Source organism: Mauremys reevesii, linkage group 2 (genome assembly GCF_016161935.1).
Source record: "Mauremys reevesii isolate NIE-2019 linkage group 2, ASM1616193v1, whole genome shotgun sequence".
In the NCBI taxonomy this organism is placed as follows: domain Eukaryota; kingdom Metazoa; phylum Chordata; order Testudines; family Geoemydidae; genus Mauremys; species Mauremys reevesii.
This window is the reverse complement of record NC_052624.1, coordinates 269,941,846-269,965,353: the sequence shown is the minus strand read 5'-3', so window position 1 is coordinate 269,965,353 and position 23,508 is coordinate 269,941,846. Positions and strand designations below refer to the sequence as shown.

At 42.7% G+C, this 23,508-nt stretch overlaps 1 protein-coding gene across 1 annotated transcript in view; it reads left to right on the top strand.

Annotated features, from left to right (window-relative positions):
- Window positions 1-5,699: 5,699 nt before the first annotated feature.
- The window catches only part of ASAP1 (ArfGAP with SH3 domain, ankyrin repeat and PH domain 1), a 323,210-nt gene continuing 305,401 nt past the window's right edge, over window positions 5,700-23,508 (top strand). The window contains exon 1 of the mRNA XM_039523658.1: window positions 5,700-5,780. The gene's annotated coding sequence lies outside the window, so the exon portion shown is untranslated. The remainder of the gene's footprint in view (window positions 5,781-23,508) is intronic.

Here is a 23,508-nt window from a genome sequence, read left to right as displayed (position 1 = left end):
AGTGTAGTTACAGAAAATATCTGGAACTATGCATGCCTGGAGAGCTGCAGTAATCAGGAGCTTGGAAGCATTTTAAATAGAGATGCTCCAGATGGGAAATGAGATCTTTTTTTCCATACACAGATAATATAGGCATAATGAATGACACAATGCTTGGAATTCCTTCCTACTCAGTAGCAGAGTCAATAGAAAATTGTGAAAGAAAATGGGAAAGTCTGCATGATACTTTGTCATTCATGAAGAAGAGTGCCAGGGGAAGGGATGAGCAATTCACCTCAGGAATGAATAAGGCCTGAACTGAAATAAAAACTTTTAAGTTTTTTGAATCAACTTCTCCCCAATTCCCAACACGACAGTTGCTTCCCCTGCTTTCATAACCCTCCCTTCCTTCTCCTCCTCCTCCTCCCACAGCAATAACCAGGGCTCTGTATGTTCTGCAGCTGGGGAATATGCTGCATAATCTGTCTCATGCCACAAAAGAGAGAGAACTCCTATTCCTTGCAGTCGTAAAGAAAAGCTTAAAATTGTCAACTGAGGCTATGTTTGACTAACTCCTATTGAAATCAACAGGAGTTAGGAAATCTAAATACCTTTTGAGGATTGGGGGCGTAGTCTTTAAATAAAAAGAATCAAATCCAAGCTGTCTGTGCCTTAATCAGAACAACATGCATGAGACGTATTGGCCACTTTCACCAATTTACCAAAAACACCTAAAGGGACATATTTGAGAGCAGAGGAGTTTGGAACACTGGATGCTATGGTCAGCAAATAAGAAGCCTATTTCTCAGTTCTTTCTGTGTAAAGTGCAATCAGAATAGACTGGGCCCTTTGGAGTGCAGGAGCGTGACATACACCTTTTGAAGGAACATGTTCCATCATTCTCATCCTCAAGCACACCTTTTCATAGTGGGAAATAACAAGAGAAAATAACTCAATCTCGTCTGAATACACATTAAGCCACAAGGGTGTCCTTCAGAAAACACATCTAACAGCAGGTGGTGCCTGTGATAAGCACAGTGCTGGGATTGAAATTTATTCTACAGTTTTACATTTGATTTAGAAATTGTATAACCCCACTGCAATTCTTCCTGGCAACAGTGAAGTCCAAAATGAACAAGGCAGGAGAATGCAAGGCAGAGTTCTTCTACAAGGTTATGCTGTGCCCGGTGTGTCCTTGACAGTTTGAAGTGTCAGCTTCCTTGCCTGGCTACTGCAATGCATGATTATCAGAGACTCACTGTGGTGAATGAAAAATTTGAGACCTAATTGTCCTGGTACTCACACTGGTGTAAATCAGGAAGAAACACCAATGAAGTCATTAGAGTTATACTGGTGTAAAACCAGTATGATTGAGAGGAGAATCAGGCAAATGGTGACCTCTCCTGTCCATATCAAAGGTTTGATTGATAAATGGATCTGAATCAAAATTCCACAAATGAGAACCCCATTCATCACCACCCACTCCGAGGAAACTTTAGATCCAGATGCAAACTTTCTACCTCAATCCAATCTCTTAATTTCACTCTCATAAAGTCCAGGTTGTGCCTGGGGGCAAAATACTAAATACACTGTGTGCATTGCTGTTATAAGTACACTAAGTATTCTGCAGTTCCCTGGCCATGGGCTATACCACAGAATCCACCCCTCACAGAGAACTGGGCTTCATAACCTAAACTTTAATTTTTGAAGAAACTAAATTTCTAGTATATGTGGTTCGGGGGTGGGGGGAAATGTTTCAAATGTGAACCAATCCAGAGCTATCAGATTACTTGCATTAGTATCTTGATTCTGAAACCTAATGATGCCATTGTAAATGTTAACATTATTAAGTATCTCTATGATGGACCAATTAAAACATCATGATAATGCATAGGTCCCACCAACCGAAACTTCGCACACCTTCCCAGCTGCCAAAAGCCTCAGTTATCCCTTATCCTGCTACCAAAATCTCCAGCTTCCCTCATTACAGTTTCTGCAATGCAGTTATGTGGTTTCAATACAAAATTTTACAGCACATTGAAAATGAAAAGTGAAACACTTTGGGTAGCCTAAAATCACCATAATTTAAATGACAAATACTGCACTGATTGCATTCTTTTTCATATTTAATTCAACAAAAACCCCTCTGTTTTAAAGTATATGAAGTGGCTGCAGACTCCCCAATCTGCTGGCTAGGAGTACCACAGAATCCAGGTGCCTTGCCATAGAATTTAAGTCAAGCTCGTTATGGTTTATCCAGGGCCTTGATTATTATTTGTTACAGCTTTATCATAGGTGTGCATGGCATATTACAGGCATAATGAGCTAATTTAGGCTGAACAGAGGAGAGGAGAGAATGAAGGAAGGTTTCAACAGTAAAATCATGTGATTTGTATTGTATACAGCCTGATAGGGGGTGGGGGGTTAGTTTGTTTTTAAATCTGGTTTATTTTTTAATTTATGGAGTATTTTATCATACACCAAGCTTTATATTTCATTTCTAAACACAATCAAAGAAGTCCTTAAGGTATCACTGAGCCTGTAAGAAGTCAACACCCAGAAGAAGAGCCACTGGCTCCAACTGAACCCAGACACAACCTTTAAATGATGCTGTTGGAAAAGGAAAAACAAAGGTGGTGCTCACTTCCTTTGTCAAAGGCATCTGCCCTCCACCTAACTGTCTTCAGTTTGAACGAAGCCTTGAGGTCCTACTGAACTCATCTCTAAACTCCCATCCCCAGGTAGCAGTAGTTTTAAGAAGTGATTTCATCCATCTCAGCTTAACAGAAAACTTCACAACTTCCTCTTGCATGGGCATCTGATCCTTGTGTTACATGGTTTTGTCGTCTCCAGACTGTACTACTGTGACTCATTTCACCTGGGGCTGAAGGTGAAGACAACAAAGAAATTCAGCTTGGTGCAGAACACACACTCCTATTTTTTCTGGATTCTATCAGACAAGTACTTCATACCCTCCACTGGCTTCCAGTTCACTTCAAGTGGCAACTCAAGGACCCGCTCTTCATCTTTAAGGACTTGCTATATCTGAGTCAGCCTCTCTAGTCATGACTCATCCAGATGGTTCTGTTGGCTGACCCCTCAAGAACAAGAGATGAAGAATTCCCAATCAAAGTTTCCTCTTGCCTTTAGACCCACCTAGAGGAAGAGAGAAGGGTGTGCTTGCAAGCATGGTCATTTTCAGACCATGTGGTCCATGAGTCACCTTTTTGCCAAAATCTTCCCATAATAGTGGAAGAATGCCTCCCCACATTCATCAGCATTGCTTACTGTGTTTTGAGGTTAACAGCAGTGTCCACTGTGGAATTCTCTTTGTATTTGTCACAGTCACTGATGCTATTGTCAGAAAGGCCAGATAAATACCTAAGGCAAACAGGCAGAGACTAGTAGTTACTGGTGCTTGATGAAAAGTGTGATTTGAGGGAAGGTTTGTAAGGAGATATTGAGTGTGGTTAGCACACAGGAAGAGGGTGTTAATAAAGGGAACTCTAAGTGGTGTTTATGAAGAACCACATCTTGTCTGTGGTAATGACTTCAGTAGGATCAGGATCTGGCTCAAAGTAGATTGGATAATAATTTCAGAATCATAACATCTGCCACACACTGATCAACTCCTGGTCAATCTAATCCAGGGATGAGCAAACTTTTTGGCCTGAGGGCCACATCTGGGTATGGAAATTGTATGGTGGGCTATGAATGCTCATAAAATTGGGGTTGGAGGGGGTGAGGGCTCCAGCTGGGGGTGCAGTCTCTGCGGTGGGGCCAGAAATGAGTTCAGGGTGGAGGAGGAGGCTCTGGGCTGGGGGAGGTGGTTGGGGTGTGGGTTCCGGCTGAGGGTATGGGCTCCAGGGTGGGGCTGGGGATGACAGGTTGGGGGTGCAGGAAGGTGCTCTGGGCTGGGCCCAAGGGGTTCAGAGGGTGGGAGTGGTATCAGAGCTGGGGCAGGAGTTTGGGGCACAAGAGAGGGTCAGGGGTACAGGCTCCAGGTGGTGTTTACCTCAAGCAGCTCCCAGAAGAAGCGGCATGTCCCACATGCGGCTCCTACACTGAGATGCGGCCAGGTGGCTCTGCGTGCCGCCCAGTCCGCAGGCGCTGCCCCCACAGCTCCCATTGGCCGCAGTTCCTGGCCAATGGGAGCTGCGGGGGCAGTGCTTGGGGGTGGGGGCAGTATGCTGAGCCCCCTGGCTGCCCGTATGTGTAGGAGGCGGAAGGGAGACATGCCTCTACTGCCGGGAGCCACACAGCAGGAGCCCCCCGGCAGGAGCTCGAGGGACGGATTAAAACGTCTGAAGGGCCGGATGCAGCCCCCAGGCTGTAGTTTGCCTCCTTTACCCCCCCCGCCCCGATCTAATCCGTGATCCAGTCTCTAGTGAGACCAGTGTGTAACACCTCATAGATATTAATGAATGAAAGCTACAGAATTCCAGAGTGCTAGGTGATGTCATGATCCTATTGCACAATGGGAAATGGAGACACAGAAAGGTTAAGTGACTGACCTATAGTTTGACTGTCTATGGAATCAATTTTCATTTAAACAACTGTTTTGACAAAACGTGGCTTTTGCTTACGTTTAAATTGGAATTTTGCCAAAAAATATTGATTTTTCTCAAGTTTCCATTTTCCTACAACCCTTTTCCCATCTTTTATTTGTTTTTTCTTCTGTTTATCATGTCTTGCTTTTGCTTTGAGATAGCAGGGGTCTATTGCCAATTTTGATTGGTCGATGTAGTCCTAACATGGTAGGATTTTGTTTTTTTCGAAATTGAAAATAAAAATAAATGAATTGAAAAAATGCCATGGAAAAACATGGGTGAGTCCACTTAGAAAATCAGCAAAATGATGCTGTCTCACCATTGCTGTGCCTTAAGTAACATTTATTTTTTGACCAGCCCTCCTAGGAAGATGAAAAAGTCAGTGTCCCTAACTACTTAAGCAAAGCTGGATATCTGGCAGAGGGGTTCTCTCATCTCATGCCCTGAATCACTAAGGGCTAAATCTCAGCTTCCCCTATGCAGATGAGGGAAGGAAGGTGCCTCTCCCTCCACCCTACAAGGACCCCAAATAAAGGCTAAGCAAAATTGCTGTTACTGCTCCCTAATTACATCCCAAAGGCCACCCAGGCCCCCAAATGGGGTGGAGAGAAGACAGAGTCATGGCTGCATGGTGGGTTGCGGGGAGGGGGCTGGTGGAGTACATTGTACCTGACCCATTCAGGGAGGTTAGCAGTATGTGCGCACTCCACCAAGCTGCAGAAAGCTTTCTGGATCATAGACAGTCAAACTATAGGCCAGTTACTTAAGCCTTCTGTCTCTCCATTTCCCATTGTGCAATAGGGATCATGAAATCACCTAGCACTCTGGAATGCTGTAGCTTTAATTCATTAATATCTATAAAGCGCTCAGCGATCATCTCCTGGATGGAGCTCTAGAAATGCCAAGGAATATTGCATATCCCTTTTAGCTACACTCCTACTTTGAAAGTTTCCCTACAGAATCCACTGATTCAACTATTTCAAATTCTGAATTATCTGACTTGGCAAATTGGAATCGGCTTTTCAGAATGTTCTGAGAAGCAAAAATGTGCTCTGTGTCAGTACCAGGAAACACGGAGCAGTATTATAGTCAATCTGTATGCTGAATGAGTCAGCCACAGTTTATGCACCTGCTGTGACTTACAAATCTGAATGTACTTGGAGATGCTGGCTTTGCAAACAGATGGATTTTGTAAATCCTGTTACACACAGAAATGTTAAGAGCTTCACAACAGAAAAGGAGCATGTCCATGTAAGTATCAGATCCACTTACCCTTACAAATTTTAAAATTGTGCTTCGTTTTACTCAAGCAGAAGATTGAAATAGCATCAGAGGCTAGGCACCCTGCTTGCATTTCTGAGAAGGGTAACTCTCAAGATATTTAAATTAGTTGATTTTCTGCATGTAGCTACATGAAATAATCAGGAGGTTAGGATGAGTGATGTGTGCCTCTAATGATACATCAGTTCTAAAGGATTCCGTTTGACCATAATCTAACAAAAGAACCAGTTCTGAGAAAACATAGGGTCTGCATGTGTAAACTGCTTGCTGTGCATTCTCTCAAGCACAGGGCTTTGTTTCAAAAAAGTTACTGGAAATTAAGTATTTCCACAATATTTAAGCATCTTACGGAGACAAAAAATTGCATAATGTATTTTCTACATGAGCTTCACTTTTTGACATGCATTGAACTCCGTTTGCTTTGTGCATATACAGAATCTCCTACTGGTGCACGAGAATAAATAAGGAGCAGAGCTGGATTTTTTTTTTATTATTTTTTTAATTAAAGGTGGCAGTGGAGAAGGGGGAGCTAGCAACTGGTATTGTGGAAAGACAAAACCCAAATAGAATATATGAAAAATAAATTCAGAGGGGCAGAAATAACAGTGTGTCAACAATTTACATACAACATTGCTGGAATACTTCCATTTATCAACACAGGGAGATTGCTATAATCGCAGCATACTTAGCTCTGACCGTGATTACACATACTGTATATGCTGACTATCTTAAATCAACACAAGACACCAAATACAGCAAGGCAGGGTTGCACTTTAAGGAGAGAAGAGTACTCTAGAGATCTGTGCACAGGACTTAGAGCATGAAACCCTTGCCTTCTAATCATGGCTCTGCAAATGAAGACTTCTGTGACATCAGGCAAGATGCTTAACCTGTCTGGGCTAGATTATGTCTGGCCCCAGTTTCGGACAGTGGGGATTGGGAATTTGTAAGGAAACCTACCATCTTGTACCCCTATGAAGGGGCTAGCGACAACTGCAGTCCTTCCTCTCATGCTAGGCTAATGGGTGGCACTAACCATCCCAATACGAGAGAGGGTGTAGCCTGGCCATGATCCCATCTCCCTCCTATACCCCACCCAGCAGATCTGACTGGCTGCGGAGGAGATTAGCAGTGGCCACGCTCCCCTTTTGCTCCACGGGAACCACTGTCCCTAATGGGAGCTAGTGGCTGAATGGCAGAAACAAGCCCTTACTTCCCCTCCTGTAAGATGGGTATGAGACCTACGTACTTCCCGCTGGTGTCGGGAGAATCAGTTAGTTCATGCTTGAAAAGTGCTACGTATTGTACACCCTAGCTGTTGTTATTAGAAGTGCATTGTGAGTAGTTAAAATATCATTATTGCTAATGGGATTTATCTGGGTATATCTCCCATGTGGTATTCTCTTAGAAAAAGAAGTGATCAACTTTTTGGCTTCTGTTCCCAAAGATGAACATGTCTGCTCCTGTATTACTAACTACACAGCTTGTAGCCTGTAGTACCGGTAAGGGAAGTTGAACAAATGTCTAGCATGAGTGAACACACTTTTAACTCGAGTAATTGTTTTCATGATCTCCCGTCCCCCCACCCCCGCAACTAGTAAGACAAGTATTTTGTTGTCAGACCAGTCCTCTAAAAAGCAGCAATTGTTCAATTAGCGCTTAATGGCTGGAGCTCATTTCTTCTTCCAATCATTAAAAGCATGTTATTCTGCTAAGATCATATTGATAATTTTGGAATGTACATGCAGGTGGGAGGGGGAAAAGAGCATCCTATCCAGGCATTCATTTATATCCCACACCTCAGGCAAAATGGACCTGTCAAAAGTCTGTCACACAGGAACTTTCTTACTGAATGGGGCAGAGAACAGGGACCCCAGTAACAAATGGAAGGGGCTGGGCTAGAGCTGGCATCCATTTTCCTAGGAGACACGGGACTATAGAGACTGGGAATACTTGACAAGGAAGCTGGGGCCTTGCAGCTGAGTCTCTGGGAAATAATTCTATCAAAGCAGCAGATGGTACCATGTACAGTTGGTGCACACACATATAGCAAACATTCTGCTTATTGTACTATACTAACCTTCCACTCTCAGGGCCAAAGGTTAGTCTCATGGATAAAGCCTAAGTAGGTGGTTTTTGGGCATGGGACCTCTGGAGGTATTGGGATGGAAGAAATTCTCCCTCCCACCACCACCCCAGTCCAGATGTGGAAGGTATGGAACATGACTGCAGCCCACTATGTGGCCACTAAAGATGTGTTTTGGCCAGTGCCTTCATGGAATTAGGGATTCATTGGCAAAACCTCCACCCCTTCCATGGTTCAGCCGGCCCCCAGTTCTCTTTCCACAGCACCTGACAGGGTGCTACTGCAGAGCAATGCTGCAGGCAGAGGAGTCGAAGCCCTTCTGCATGGTTTCTGCAGTCAGGGCCCCATAAGCACAGCAGAACCAAATCCGTTTCACGACCTTTGAGGACTTCAGCATTTCCCTGGGACAGAAGATTTTGCCCTTAGCCACCATTCATTCTAAGGTTCTGGTGTTGCAGACACTATGACTAGGGGTTTTCAAATGTGCCCAAGGGCATTAGATGTCCAGCTCTAATTGAATTTTGGAGTTGGCACCTAACTCCTTTAGTCAACTTTTAAGATCTCAGCCTATAACAATATAGGCTTCCCTCATACCACTGTATCACATCGCCGACATTCCAAAGCACTATGAATTAATCTGCACAATCTAACAGACTTCACAGCCAGCCCATAGCAACAGATGTGTCCCATTGCACTATACATGCAGGCTTTGTGCCAGGACCATTGCAGAGGGCATCCTCTTTCTTTATGGTTCTTGTTCTGTAGATAAAACAAATTACAAATGTGAATAATTATTCACCTGGCACTCAACAGGATCAAATGACTTTCGATATATCGACAGTTCGCCTCCATCTGTTACTAATGATCCCAATTACTGTTATCATAAACAGAACCCAATCAACTAATATTCTCTGAGTCACTGTTTTCTTTTTCTTATTTCACATCCCTATTGCGCTACATTTAATATGTCTAACCAGAAAGCAATGCTTTGTTACTAAGCAGATCATCTCACTGTGATGCCAGCTGTCTAAGAATCAGGAGTGGACTCAGTGCTTTGGTTTTGAGATTAGTGAACATCAGGGGCACTATGGAGGTGGCATGATTGGAAGGCAAAGAGCCTTTTCGTTAACTGACCCATGGAAGAGCACTTTCTCTCCTGGGCTTACAGAGGCTCCTGCAGCCATGTTGCTATGTGGAATGAATGGCATAGAGATGACTAGAGAGAGGAGACAGGACCCCATTATTATAGCAATAGGCAGTTGCACTGACTTGGATGTAAAGATGGGGCCTGAATCAAGGAGTTTGAATCTGGAGTCAGATCCAAAGCAGAACTTTCTCAGAGTTCAGGCCTCTTCAGATTTGGGATTTCTCTTTGATCCTTTATAGGTTTGGGTGGAAAATTCCAGATTGGACCAGAATTCCCCCAATATTTAAGGGTATGGATACTGCTTGGATACTATGTACTACTTACGGCCTGTCTCCACTTGGCAGGTGGTGAGCTGAGACTGCTGCTTATTGGGCAAAAGAAGCATATTTTACTGTTAATTACTTCCCCGCACACACCCCCTGTTGGCTTGTATCATCCACCTGCTGCATCTTGTCATTATCCTGATTGCAATTTTATTGGTGCAAGGCCTGTCTTTTTACTATGTTTTTGAACAGTATTTAGCAAAATGTGGCCCTGATCTCGCATTGAGGGCCCAGCACATTACTGTAATGATGATTCATAATGATAGTAGTACTTGGTGGAGGAAGGAATTGGGTGGATTCCAGACAACAGGAAGTCAATTTTTTTAAAAAATTATCCTATCAGAATCATTTTATTTCTGATCATTTATCTCCTGTTGCCACTATTCTTCTGTTTAGATGCATTGGAAGGGGTGCTGGTGCGTGGGACTTGGAGCCAATTAGTGACAGTGTGTTACATCATTGAATTATCTTTTATCTAAAGCATCTAGATTCTTTCTTATGCTGATTGCTCAGTAAAAGCCTGACGCAAAGCCCAATCAAGTCACCAGAGAGACTCCCACTGACTTCAGCAAGCTTGGGATCGGGCCCTCATGAGTTAGATCATGCAACCCTTCCATTAATGAGCGCTTGCACACTGAAGTAGCCACCTTTAAATTAATGGGACTATGTGTGTGATTAAAATGTGTACCTGAAAGAGTAAAGCTTGTACAATATAGCCCTAAATGACTTAAGTGAGAATTTTTTTTAAATTGCCATAGATAGAGTATATTAAAATTAAATGAGCAAATGTTGATTCCTAAATTGTGCATGTTTGAAAAAAAAATCATAATGGCCCCAATCCAGCAAAGCGCTTAAACACATGCTTAACTTTAAGCATATGAGCAGTCCCATTCTCTTGCTTAAAGTCAAGTACATGATTGAGCACTTTTCTGGATCAGGACCTATATGTGCAAATATGCAGCTACACTTGCAGCTGTATACTTTGTATGCACAGTTATCTGCTTGTGCTCTTGCACGCATATTTTGCACTCTCAAATGATCGCACTCACCATTATTATCTTTTTAATTTTTGGCCAAATTTTGCTTTCTGCTTCATAGAAGCAATTTCCACTTACTTTAATGGGAGTCTCACCCTTGTAACTGAGAGCAGAATTTAACCCTGTGTCAGCTGATTCGGGCTCGTGAGGCTTGAGCTGCAGAGATGTTTAATTGTGATTATAGACATTCAGGCTTAGGCTGGAGCCTTGGTTCTGAAACCCCTCAAGGAGGGAGGGTCCCACGGCCTGGGCTCCAGCCCATGCCTGAATGTCTCCACTGCAATTAAACAGCCCCACAGTCCGAGCCCCATGAACCCAAGTCAGCTGACACAGGCCAGCCCTGGGTGTTTAATTGCAGTGTACAAATACCCTCAGAGTCTAATTTAAACTGACTAATGCAAGGGAAATTGAAAGTTAAGTCTGATGATCTACTGCATGCACGACAGCAGAGTTTAAATAAACAGTGCTTTAGTGCAGGGACAGGCGATATGTTTGGAAATTTGGGCAGGCTCTTTCTGCCATCTGTGTTTTGTTTCTGAATCCAGTTCTATCATAACAATTAAGCGCTTTGGTTTTTCAACCACACCATGTGGCAGCTAGTTTCTATCCAGGACGCCTTTTTCTGAGAGGTTAAGTATGTAAATATATTAGTTGGAGTTTTTTAAAGTCAAATAGAGCCGGACACTTACAGAGCCATACATGTACTGTAGATTCCATTGTAGCAAATGTGTACAAAGGAGTGAAGATCCTCAGATGTACCATACTACAAAAATATTGGCTCCGGTTCAGAAAAGCATCCTATTCAGATGATTTAAGCACTGAAGCATTTAACTCCCACTGAACTGGATTTAATTACATGCTTAAATGTAAGCACATGGTTAGTGGAGTAGATAGCGTATACCCTTGAATAAATCCTCCCCTACCTAATGTGATTGTCCATTGGCTTTCCCTCAGCCCTTAGGGAAAGTCCTCAAGGACTTTTTTAATTTTACATACCAGCAATCTGGTTCCGTTTCGCTTTAGGTGGAGCCCATCTTTCCTGCATAGGCTGCTCCTTTCCCAAAAGGCTCCTATCTTCCTAGTCAATATAAATCCCTCCTCCAACCACCATCGTCTCATACATGCATTGAGACCCTGCAGTTCTACCTGTCTACCTGACCGTGCGCAGGAACTGGAGGAATTTCAGAGAATGCTACCATGGAGGTCCTGGCCTTTAATCTTTTAGCTAGCAGCCTAAATTTGGCCCCCAGGACCTTTCCCTATGTCATTGGTATCTACATGTACCATGACCACCAGCTTCTCCCCAGCATTGCACATAAGTCTATATGGATGTCTCAAGAGGTCTGCAGGCAATTCACCATGTGGTTCTCCTGGTCATCACAAACCCAGCTTTCTATATTTCTAATAACCAAATCCCGCATTACTATTACCTGTCTCTTCCTAATGACTGGGGTATCCTCAATGCAAGAGGATGTTGTGACACAATCTTGAAGGAGGGTCCCAACTATGGAATTATTTCCCTTTGCTCCAGTTTGATCTCCTTCCTCGAGATTTTCATCCTCCTCAACAGCGGAGGCTGTCAGACTGGGGGTGAGATTGCTCTGCTATGTCCCTGAAAGTCTCGTCTATGTACTTCTGTCTCCTTAGCTCTTCCAGTTCAGCCACTCTGGTCTCAAGAGCCTGTCTCTGAGGGCCATGAGTTGCTTGCACTGAATGTGCACATATGCCACCTGCCTACAAGGCAGGCAATCATAACTGCTGCATTCAGTGCAATAAACGGTATAGCTCTCAGCTTCCTGTGCCATAAAGACATGAAGGTCCATGGAAAGTGGCAGTGGGAGCAATTAAGGCATTTCAAAAGAGCCAAAAATACAGATTTAGATTGTTCTCTCCAGCACTCTGACCCGATTTGGGAGACATGGAAAGAAAGGCGGCTTCTGTCAGGAAGGGCACTGTGGGTTTTGTTAATTTATAGTCTGTCTTTCTTACTGAAAGATTCCAGAGTGCTTCACAACCTATAGGGGAGGGATTTGCAAAGGCACACATGGCAGCTGGGTGCCTAAATCCTATTTACTTCCATTGGGAGTTAGGAATCTTGGATAGATCTAAGAGATCACCAAAAGTGACCAACCAGTGAACAGCCCAACAGTTGCACAATGAGAAGTACTCTTACAAAATGCCTCATTCTGAGTTCTCAAACATCTATGCAGAGCAGACAGGAAATTACAGTCGCATCTGGCTGGAGAGGAAGGATGATCCAGGGGTTAGGACAGTAGTCTGGAAGTTGGAAGACCAATTCCCTGCTCTGCCACAATCTTCCTGTGTGACCTTTGGCAAGTCACTTAGGGCTAGTTTCACAAAGAAACTTAGGCTCCTGGAAAATCACTGGGATTCGCAAAGCCTGAGTTTGGCGACTGGGCTCCTAATACAATGAATGGGATGAGATATGCACCTTAGACAGGGATTCACAAAAGTCAACAGAGTAGGCAGAGCCTCACCTTAGCTAGCCTTTCTTGAAGACCAGCATCTCAGTCCAGGCTGCATCTCCTGTGTGGGATTCTCAGCTGCAAACCCTCTCGTGGCCATTTTAGCAAGAAGCCAGCAGCAGCAGCATTCCCTCCCCATTGTAACATTTGGAGCAATATTGAGTTACACACCCAGCTCGTGGGAGACTGCCAGTTCAATCCCTTTCCACCTGAGGGGGAGAAGGGATTTATTCCCTCTCTGGCGAGAACCTAGCTACTGAGCTACAGGATAGTCTGATGTGGGGCTCCCTCACTCTCTCCCGCTGACGCTGTTCCACTGTGCATAGCTCATTTTAAAAAGTCATTGCAGCAGGAGGGTTGGCTCCCGGGTCTCCCACCTCTTAGGGCGAGTCAGGCTCCTGCTTGTGTTCTCTCTGCCGCAACAATCCTTTCATTAGTTAATCTGCAGTGGAACAGCTTCAACGGGAGAGACTGAAGGAGCCCCACCTCAGAACAATCCATAGCCCAGTGGCTGGGGCACTTACCTCTGAAGTGGCAGCTCCCTGTGCAAATCCCTTTTCCCCTTCAGCTGGAGGAAGGGACTTGAATCAGGGGTCTCCTACATTCCAGGTTAATGCCCTAACCACTGGCTAGATGTTCTCCTCCTCCATTGTTTTGGGCAAGCTTCTCTGTAGGGGGCCAATCCAGCAGGGGAGGTCTAAGCACGCTAACTGGATTGGGCCCTATAGGCAAGCTAGGTGGAGGAATGTTTATCTTCCCCCAGTTTGTGCATTGCTCTGGGGTGCAGGTGTCGTTTCGTCTGATGCGGGCTGCAGTGTACGTGCTCAGAGGCAGAAACATAGGTGCCGGGGAAACTTTTACTGCAAAAATGTAGGTGCTGAATCAATTTAGCCACCTACAAGATTCTGGGGCAGCTGAGTGGAGGCTTTTTGAAAACCAGGAGGTCCTGATTCTGCGATTTAGGCACCTACAGTGTCAGTTAGGCACCTAAGTCCTTTTCTGTATCTGACCCTCTGTGTCTCAGTTCCCACCTGTAAAATAGGAAGAGTAGGCACTTCTCTACCTCACTGGAGTGTTGGGGGGATGAATACATTAACAGATTCTGAGGTGCTCAGGCACCACAGCAAGGGAGGGTCACATACGTAGCATAGATAACTCTGAAAGAGCCTCAAAGCAAGCTGCCATTAATTCAATGTATTGATTACTGAACATCTGACAACCTCCCACTCACACCCTTAACTCTGTGAGTCAAAGGGTATTTTAGGGACATAAGAAGGGCTCCTGCAAAAATAGCTCTGCCTTACTGGAGAACGAAGAATAAATTACAAAGGAAAGAAAAACTTCCTTACAGGAACTAATGTTGCATTTATTTTGTAATCTACAATGAAATCCAAGTGGGCTGCAAAGAACCCTCTCTCATATGACAGCTTAACATCCGTCACCTCTGAGGTTAGTGGTGCGTTTGCATGCCACTTTAGCAATTAACTGACATTTTCAAAATGTGCTAATTTATTCAGAACTCACTGGCAGCCATGTTAATTTTATTAGAAACTATTGGACAAACACATGTTCATCTTATCCCTTTATTTTATTAATATTTATCTTCAGTAGCCCCAACAATATGCTAGGCACTTTCCAAAGAAAGAAGGCGCAGTCTCTACCCTGAAGAGCCACTGGTCTCTTTCAGATCCTTTGCAACAGTGTGATCTCAGGGAATCACAAACCTAACCACTGTCACCAATTGAAAATTTAAAGGTAATTTTTATATTTTCCCTTTTTTCCCAGTAAAACACCATTTCTCTTCAAGAAGGAGCTGTATTTCTTCCACTGCAATTGGGCAGACTGGAGCAAAATTCCCTCCCTGATAGCACTATGTATCTTCAATTCCTGTCCCAAGCTATTCTGTTGTGTTGGCTGCCCTGTTAAACAGCTATTGCATTCTTCCTCCATTGCTATGGTGGATGAAGCAATCCCTTTAGAAATAAGTGTAAAGCTTATTTGGGAGCCTATAAAATAAAAGGTGCTAAACAGAATTAATATTTATAGCTGGAGTCTCATTTGATCCAATTCCACCTAGCTCCATTGACTTCAATGGAACAGTGCCAGTTTACCCCAGTTGGGGATTTGACTCACAGCCTTTATTAATTAGTGTACCTATTCAGTCATCAAGAATACAGTCAGCACGTAGTATGGAGACATCTATCTGGTCGATGTTGAAGGTGTTTGCATGTCTCGACTCAGGGAATGTCACAAGTGTGATTGGCTAGTGCGAACTAGTCTGTGTTGAAAGACATGCTGTGTTCCTGAGGGACAGTGCAAGGGAGTGAACAAAGACACACCCAAAGAGTAGAAATGACTGTTCCCAGTCAATGAGGATGATGGTTATACTGGTGCTGTTTAACACAGGCTGCGGCTTTACTCTTTTTTGTTTGGAACCTTGCACACAGATTATAGAAGGATTTGTCAGACTTCATGCCAAATAAATGTTTATTCACAGAAACCATTTTTTGTTTGGTCGCAGGGCTCTAGCTGGCATTTGTCTCTGGGCAGAGATGATGAGTTAGTATAAACTGCTTTCTTGGCAGACAATTTGTCCCCAGTCTTTGCTTTACTATTTGGAAGGGAGGCTTAGATTTCTTTTGTTCGACTGTAAAAAGTTGTCAAGGCATCTCCTCCTCTACATCCGCATCCACCCTATGCCACTCATTGGAAGATGGCAGGGGTTTTCTGGCAGGAAAAGGATGGTACTCACAGAAGAAGCTGACAATGACTCTTAATGCAAAAGCATCAGTGAGCACACAGGTGAGCACATATGTCATGCCACTGACTATATGTTTAGGGGGTGCTTGGGCCCATACAGCCAATGTTGTCTATTCCAACTTCATCTCTGCTCTGTGAAGCAAGGGAAGTGGCTGTATCGTGGAGCTGGAGAGCTTGGTTTGATTAATACATTCTGGCTTTGGTCAGCTATGATGTGTGAAAACAGTCAAATTGAAGGAGATTAGTACCAAACCCAATTAAAAACCTTTCCTTGGTTTGCTCGTGGCCAGTTCCTGAACTGGAAGCACAGTTTGAGAGAGAGAGGGAGAGAGAGGGAGAGGGAGGTCAGCGATGCAGTAGAGGTGGAGGAGAGAGATCCATGCATACTCACTGACACGGGGGTTTGGTCTTGCAATATGCTGAGCTCATCCAAGAGGTTCTGGGGAGTCAACAAGAATGGGGAATGTTTAGGAACCCTTGGGAGTGCCTCAACTCCGGACAGGTTCAGGCCCAGAGAGAACAGCCACCCAAATGACAATGGAAGCTACAAAGCTGCCTTGCTTGGGGATGTGCAGTGACCCGGGATCAGTTGTTTTGAGAGACCACTTCTGATTTGCCTGGCACATCATTCTGCTCATGGGAGAATGAGTTGGTGCTATTTATGGGAAAAACACATGCTAACTTTCAGAAAGCGAAAAACAAAAAAATGATTTAACCTTAGCTTGCTTGCACGCTTCTGTGGTGCTAGGGGCACTGTTTGACCTCTGGCTCTCTAATCAAGAGAGACCAATTCATATCCTCAATGGTCAGTGTTATCAAGTTTAAATAAAAGAGAACCTACCCCCAACATACCAAAAGCAAATAGGTTTTGTTCTTATGGTTCCTGCTGGCCCCTTCAGTGCTCATTGCTGCCATGAAATGAAGCAGCTGGATTCTCTTCAGCTTTCTCTTTTGAAATGTATTTTTCTTTAGTGCTGGGCATGTCTGGCCCTGTTTCAGGTTTCCTTAGTAGCCCTGCTGCTAACTGTAATGACCCTAATCAAATGTATTTAGAGGCCACTGATACCAAACTGGGAGCGGTTGCAAGTGCTCTGGAGCATAGGATTAAAATTCAAAATGATCTGGAGAAATGGTCTGAAGTAAATAGGATGAAATTCAATAAGGACAAATGCAAAGTACTCCACTTAGGAAAGAACAATCAGTTACAAAATGGGAAACGACTGCCTAGGACAGAGTACTGCAGAAAGGGATCTGGGGGTCAGAAGCAAAATATGAGTCAACAGCGTAACACTTTTGCATAAAAACCAAACATCCTTCTGGGCTATATTAGCTGGAGTGTTGCAAGCAAAACACACGAAGTAATTCTTCCGCTCTACTCTGCGCTGGTTAGGCCTCAACTTGTCTCCAGTTCTGGGTGCCACATGTCAGGAAAGATGTGGACAAATTGAAGAAAGTCCAGAGAAGAGCAACAAAAATGATTAAAGGTCTGGAAAACATGACCTGTGAGGGAAGATTGAAAAAAATGGGTTTGTTTAGTCTGGAGAAGAGAAGACTGAGAGGGGACATAACAGTTTTCAAGTACCTAAAAGGTGGTTACAAGGAGGAGGGAGGTAAAGTGTTCTTGGTAACCTCTGAGGATAGGACAAGAAGCCATGGGCGTAAACTGCAGCAAGGGAGGTTTAGGTTGGACATTAGGAAAAACTTCCTAACTGTCAGAGTGGTTAAGCACTGGAATAAATTGCGTAGGGAGGTTGCGGAATTTCCATCACTGGAGATTTTTAAGAGCAGGTTAGACAAACACCTGTCAGGAATGGTCTAGATGATACTTAGTCCTGCCTTGACTGCAAGGGGCTAGATTAGAAGACCTCATGAGGTCCCTTCCAGTATGATTCTATGATTCTTTGATTTGGGGTGCTTTCATTTGTGGGTGTCCCACACTGAATCAAATATCTGCTGCATTCTGAACAAGCTGCAAGCCGTGGAGAAGCCAAGCAGAAAGTGAATTACAATAAACAAGCCTTGTGATCACTAGGATATGAGTGCCATCCCCCCTCCACAAGAAATGTTCTCCCTTAGGCCATGCTTCTAGCTACATGCAATGCTCCAATATGCTTTTCAATTTCAATATCGTCTTCAACATATTAAAATGCCTACCAGGATTCATGCAATCTAAGGAGTGAATAAAAAATGGCAGCTTGTGGTACTGTGGCAGGATTTTGTCTCTCCTGAAATGCAGGATCTTAGGGGGCTGTGGTTTGGGGGAAAGTGATAGCCCATTAATCCAAAGTCATTGCTGATTTTAAGGTTTGTAAATAGATGAAGCTTTACTGTGTACATATTTGCAGCCCTTGGCTATCAAGGTCCATAATGCCTACCCACGCACGTGTTGTGTGTGCCTGATAGTCAAGATGGATTATTCACTACCTCTTATGCCCACATAGCAGCAAAAGCTAATAATTCTGCCTATCATCTTTGACTGCATACATTGCACCTCCCTCTGCTAGCCTTATCCACTACTTCCTAGAGAAGATTCAATCCCAGGACAATGCAGGTGTTTCCATCACTGGAATTTTGCCAGGGGTTTCCTGCCAGCAAAGGCTGCTGAGGGGATGCACTCAATTAGCACTGCCCATGTTTCAAAGCTCGTAGGTCAACTTTCCATTGCCTTCAGTCCTGTGTACTGACCCAGCATAAGTCTGGACTGAGCCTAGCCCATACGCATTACACTGAACTACCCACAACAGAAAGCGGGTTATTCCAGGAGGGCTTTATTTCCACGCTTTGTGGAAATTTCAGTCTGAACTCTGTGCCTCTGGTCCATCTCTAGGTTTGTAATAATTTAAGATATTCTAGCTAAATTTCTATATGGTTCATCATTGCTCTGACTAACCAAATGAACACCATTGTGGTTAAGGGCTACTTTGAACCAATTGTACTGCAGTATGCAAGTAAGCTGCTGGAAGAAACATTAACAGTCCATTTGGCAATACAGTACTGCCGTTTCAAAACCCAGCAATCTCACATGTAGAGCTGGTCAGAAAAAACATCCATGGAAGAGTTTTTCATTGGAAAATGCAGTTTCATTGAAATCAAAATGCTTCACAAAATCATGTTGATTTTGCAAAAGTTTTGTTTCAGAAAAACAAGGGGGAAAAGTTCCAACAGTATCAACATGTTCTACTTTGACATTTTCAGGATGAAAAGTTCCCTTTTTTCCTTCTGAAACTACTTTTCATTTCAATTTTTTTATATTTTGGTTTATATTATAGATTACAGTACAAAATAAAGTCAAAATGGAAACATTTTGATCAAGCAAAAAATCCGAATTTTCTTTGGCTGACAGTTTTGAAATTTTGGGGTTATGTTCTGAATCGGAACAAAGACAGATTTTGAAATCTTGAAATCCTCTATGGCATGGAGTTTCTCTTCTCTGCCCCTGTTCTACTTACAAGGCTCTATTAACATTTCCATATAAAGACTTTTTGATATACAAAACTTTTGATTAACTTCCTGTTTGTAAGAGGAATTGATGTGTGTCATCCTCTGTTTTACTGATACACAGATAGGTGTACTTAATCCTGTCTCCGTGCTGGGAAGGATGGACTAGATGACCTCTTGAGGTCCCTTCCAGCCTTACATTTCTATGATTCTATACATGGCAGGACTTTGCTGGCACATACAATAGCACAAGCTTCTCTGAAACACCTTTCACCTTAGCATTCCCTACACACATATTCATTGCTTTCCGGGCGTTCTCTCCTACATCTATATATTCAGCATAATTAGTTAACGTTATTTCAGCTAAACACTGGTATTAATTCCTATAATGCAGGTTGTTGAGAAATCCTGGTGGCTCCTGGGGCTTGGTTTATTTATTTTTAAAATGCACAGTATCCATGTCCTTCACATAATTCATATCTTAAGTGAATTTATTATGTGAGAATGATGGTATATTGACTGGACTGTGGAATGGAAACTAAGGGCCAGACCTTTAGCTGGTGCAAATCAGTGTAGTTTCATTGAAGTCCCCCAGGCACAACCCTTGCTTTACTCAGATGCCTCTCTTAACTCTGACTTGTATGGCGAAGTTGCTCTTACTGCAAACTAGGAAAGATAAATATCCTGAACAGCACACTGCCTACCTCCTAATACATGTGAGCTCTATTTTTTTTCAGGGCCTGATCCACAGCACATTGAAGTCAATGGAACGTCTAACATTGATTTCAGTGCGCTTTGGAGCAGGCCTTTAGACCGTGATTCAGCAAAGCGCTTAAACGTGTACTTAACTTAAGCACATGCTTAAAGTTCCATTGACCTGAATGGGACTTAAGAGTGGGCTTTGCTGAATGGCATATGTTTAAGTGCTTTGCTGGATCACAGCTTGAGTGCAGAAGTTAGAGCAAATCCTGTCTCAATTGTTGATATTCTAAGTGACACTGCCAATAATAAAAAAACAAGGAGGCACCTTAGAGACTAACAAATTTATTTGGGCTTAAGATTTGCGAGCTAGAACCCACTTCATCAGCTACATGGAGTGGAAAATACAGTAGCAGGTCTATATACATAGTACATGAAAAGATGGGAGTTGCCTTACCAAGTGAGGGTCAGTTTAACGAGACAATTCAATTAAAAGTAGAATACCAAGGGAGGAAAAATCACTTTTGTAGCGGTAATGAGGGTGGCCCATTTCAAACAGTTGACAAGAAGGTGTGAGTAACAGTAGGGGAAAATTAGTACGGTAAATCTTTCTCCTGGTTAATGTTCTTGGTGCATCCCAGTCTGTCACACATAAGAGCCATAATTCTACTTGCAGATATTGTATACTGTAGTTAACTTGCCACAATCCCCCATGGAAAAGTCTTGTAGAATTTAATAGAAAATTATAACCTGAATTAGACCTGAAGAAGAACTCTGTGCAACTCGAAAGCTTGTCTCTTTCACCAGCAGAAGTTGGTCCAAAAAAGATATTACCTCAACCAACTTGTTTCTCCAATAACCTTTCTATAGATTTTTTTAAACCAACCTATATTTATAATAGGAATTATACCCTGGTACAGAATTATATAGAATGAAAACGATCTCTATTAAATTCAATAAGCTTTTTCCACAATTTCTATACCCCACCCCCATCTTTAGAACCCCATGGTCTCATCCCTATTAAATTCTGTAGCGATTTTCCACAAGGGTGATCTGTCAGTTATTTCTGTTTAGTTAATGACTGTCCAGCTAGGTAGAGAATATCAGTTTATTCTGGCACCAATGGGGCAAGAATTTGAAGTCACTTAGGAACTAAAATATACAGAGTTCAATTATTTACATCTCGTATACACAACTATATCTAAAAAACTGTATGTTTCATAAGAGAGAGCTGAAGGTATTGTAGTTTGTTTTAAATTTTCTCATTTTATTTTTTCTTTTCTGCTTTTTTAAATTAAACAAATGAGCAAACAGTTCTAGCCAAAACAGAAATCTGTTTCAAAATTATCATGATTGTGCCAAACTGGGAGTCCCGGAGTGTTTAGCGCCACGCTTTTGATTCAGACCCATTCTAACCAAGATTTATTTGTATGAGTATAATTGAACTTTCAAATTACTAAAAGCCATCAGAGAGGTTAACAGAGCCTAAATTTTGCATATGCCTAATGTATATATGCAAGAACATTTAGATTAGGTATTGGCGTCTGCTGTTGCCAAACTAGGAAACTAACTGGCCATGTGCTTGTGCAAATACATGAGTGCATGCACATTTGTGTATTCACATGTGTAGACTAGATGCATACAAAAGCATAAATGCCTTTTGCATGTTTCCAGCTTTAAAAATTGAATCCATTATCTGGGCTGGTTGATAATGATATTGTAAAATAAAGATCAGATTCAAGAGGAATGTTTATATCCATGTTTGATCACAGCAGTGAGTGGGAACCATCACACTTTTGGAATGGCTATTTCTAGACTACCTCAAAATGCAATGCTTATGACTCAGTGCCTAAGGGTACCCTAGCTAATCTTCCTCTTGCAATTATTAGTTTGAGTAGATCAAAAATATTTTAATATCTTCATGCTATATGCAGCAGGCATATCTAGAGGGAGAGAAGATACTTGGGCTGCACTGCGAGATTATTACAGTTAATTTTCACAGTTCACTTAATTCTGATGGTCTGTGACATCACCAGAACCACTTGATGGGATTAGAGGCCCCTATAAAATCAAAATCTCGGGTGAAATCCTGGCCCCTATAAAATCAATGGGAGTTTTGCCATTGATTTCAGTTGAGCCAGGAATTCACTCTTGGTCTTTATATTTTACAGCCATTTTGCTGCCATCAATTGTATCAGTACAGTAAATTGTGGACGAAAATGATATAACCAACCAAGATGATGTCACTGTGATGTTATGCCCCATATTTTTCATAGAAATATGGTTATAATATGAATATGGCATAACTAAGATATGCTTTATGCAAGATGGCTCATGTAAGGTATCATTGGAAAGGTTATAATTTACTGAATGTGGTTATCCAGTTTGTATGCATGTATCATTTCTGATTCTAAAGTTAGGAATATTGACTATTACAACGGTGTGTGTATTTGGGAGACCCCCACCAGACAACCGGCCATTACAGTCTTCATGGGCCATTAGGAAGAAGCAATAAGACTGTAAAGATACAACTCTCTCTCCTTTCTGAGAGGCATCCTGGGATGTAGGTGTCACACTACCAGGTCAGGTGATAAGATCATCTGACACAAAATACCACCTTGGACACTGCTGGTACTTTTCCTCTGAAGGAGGTTGGGATCAAACAAAGGTTTCCCACCTTAGGTAAATCCTTTTAAGGCTGGGGAAGGGGTTAATCTGGGCACTCCTCCATTGCCTACCCAAGAAAAAGGACTGCTGAAGGTAACTGAAGGGAAAAAGGAACCAACCTGACAGGAAAGGCAGGGGTGAGTGCAGAGTAAGATGGGTCCAGTCTGTAAGAAGAAATAACTGGAACTCTAAGCTACAGAAATTCTGCAACTTGCCTAAAATAACATTTAGGGTGAGAAAATACTTCTTGAAACCAGTCTCTTTAAGATCTTAAGCTTAGTATGTGTGTTTTGTTTTATTTGCTCAATAATCTGCCTTGTTCTGTTTGCTGTCCCTTATAATCACTTAGAATCTGCCTTTTATAGTTAATACATTTGTTTTGTTTATTATTAAATGCAGTTGGTGCAATTTCTAAGTGGGGGGACAAGAAGTTGTGCATATTTCCCTTCACATTGAGGGAGAGGGTGAATTTTTATGAGTTTGCGCTGTGCAGATCTTTCTATACAGCGCAAGACAGTATTATTTTGGGTTTATTCTCCAAAGGGGGTGTGCACATGAGTACTGGGTGAATCCTCTCACACAGAGCTGGCTTCAATCTCTGTCTGCAGCTGGGTGTGGTCCTACCTCTGCGTGTATGTGTGTGCATGTGTGCGTGTGCTCGTGTGCGCGCTGCCAGAGGCCACAGAGCCTAATTCAGCAAAACAAAAAGGGAGAGGGAATCCAGGCTGGTGGAGCAGGAGAGGCTCTGTGAAACCCCAGTACATCAGATGGCATCCCAGAAGGGGGGTCCAAGCCATCATAGTCACCAATTAGAATATATAATTACAGAAAATGTTCTAAAATGTAAGACACCAAGGGCTTGATTCTCCACAGCCTTGCACCTTGTGTAGTCATTTTAGTATAGAATGGAAACTGTAATGTATCCTTTATTCTAGCAGTCTTTGCCATTCCTGAATTAGTAGGCGATATTTAATCTTGCTTGTCATTGTGATGTTTTGCATATATAGTAATTTGTTTTGCATTGTAAATATATCTTTTTATGGGTGCATTTTTAA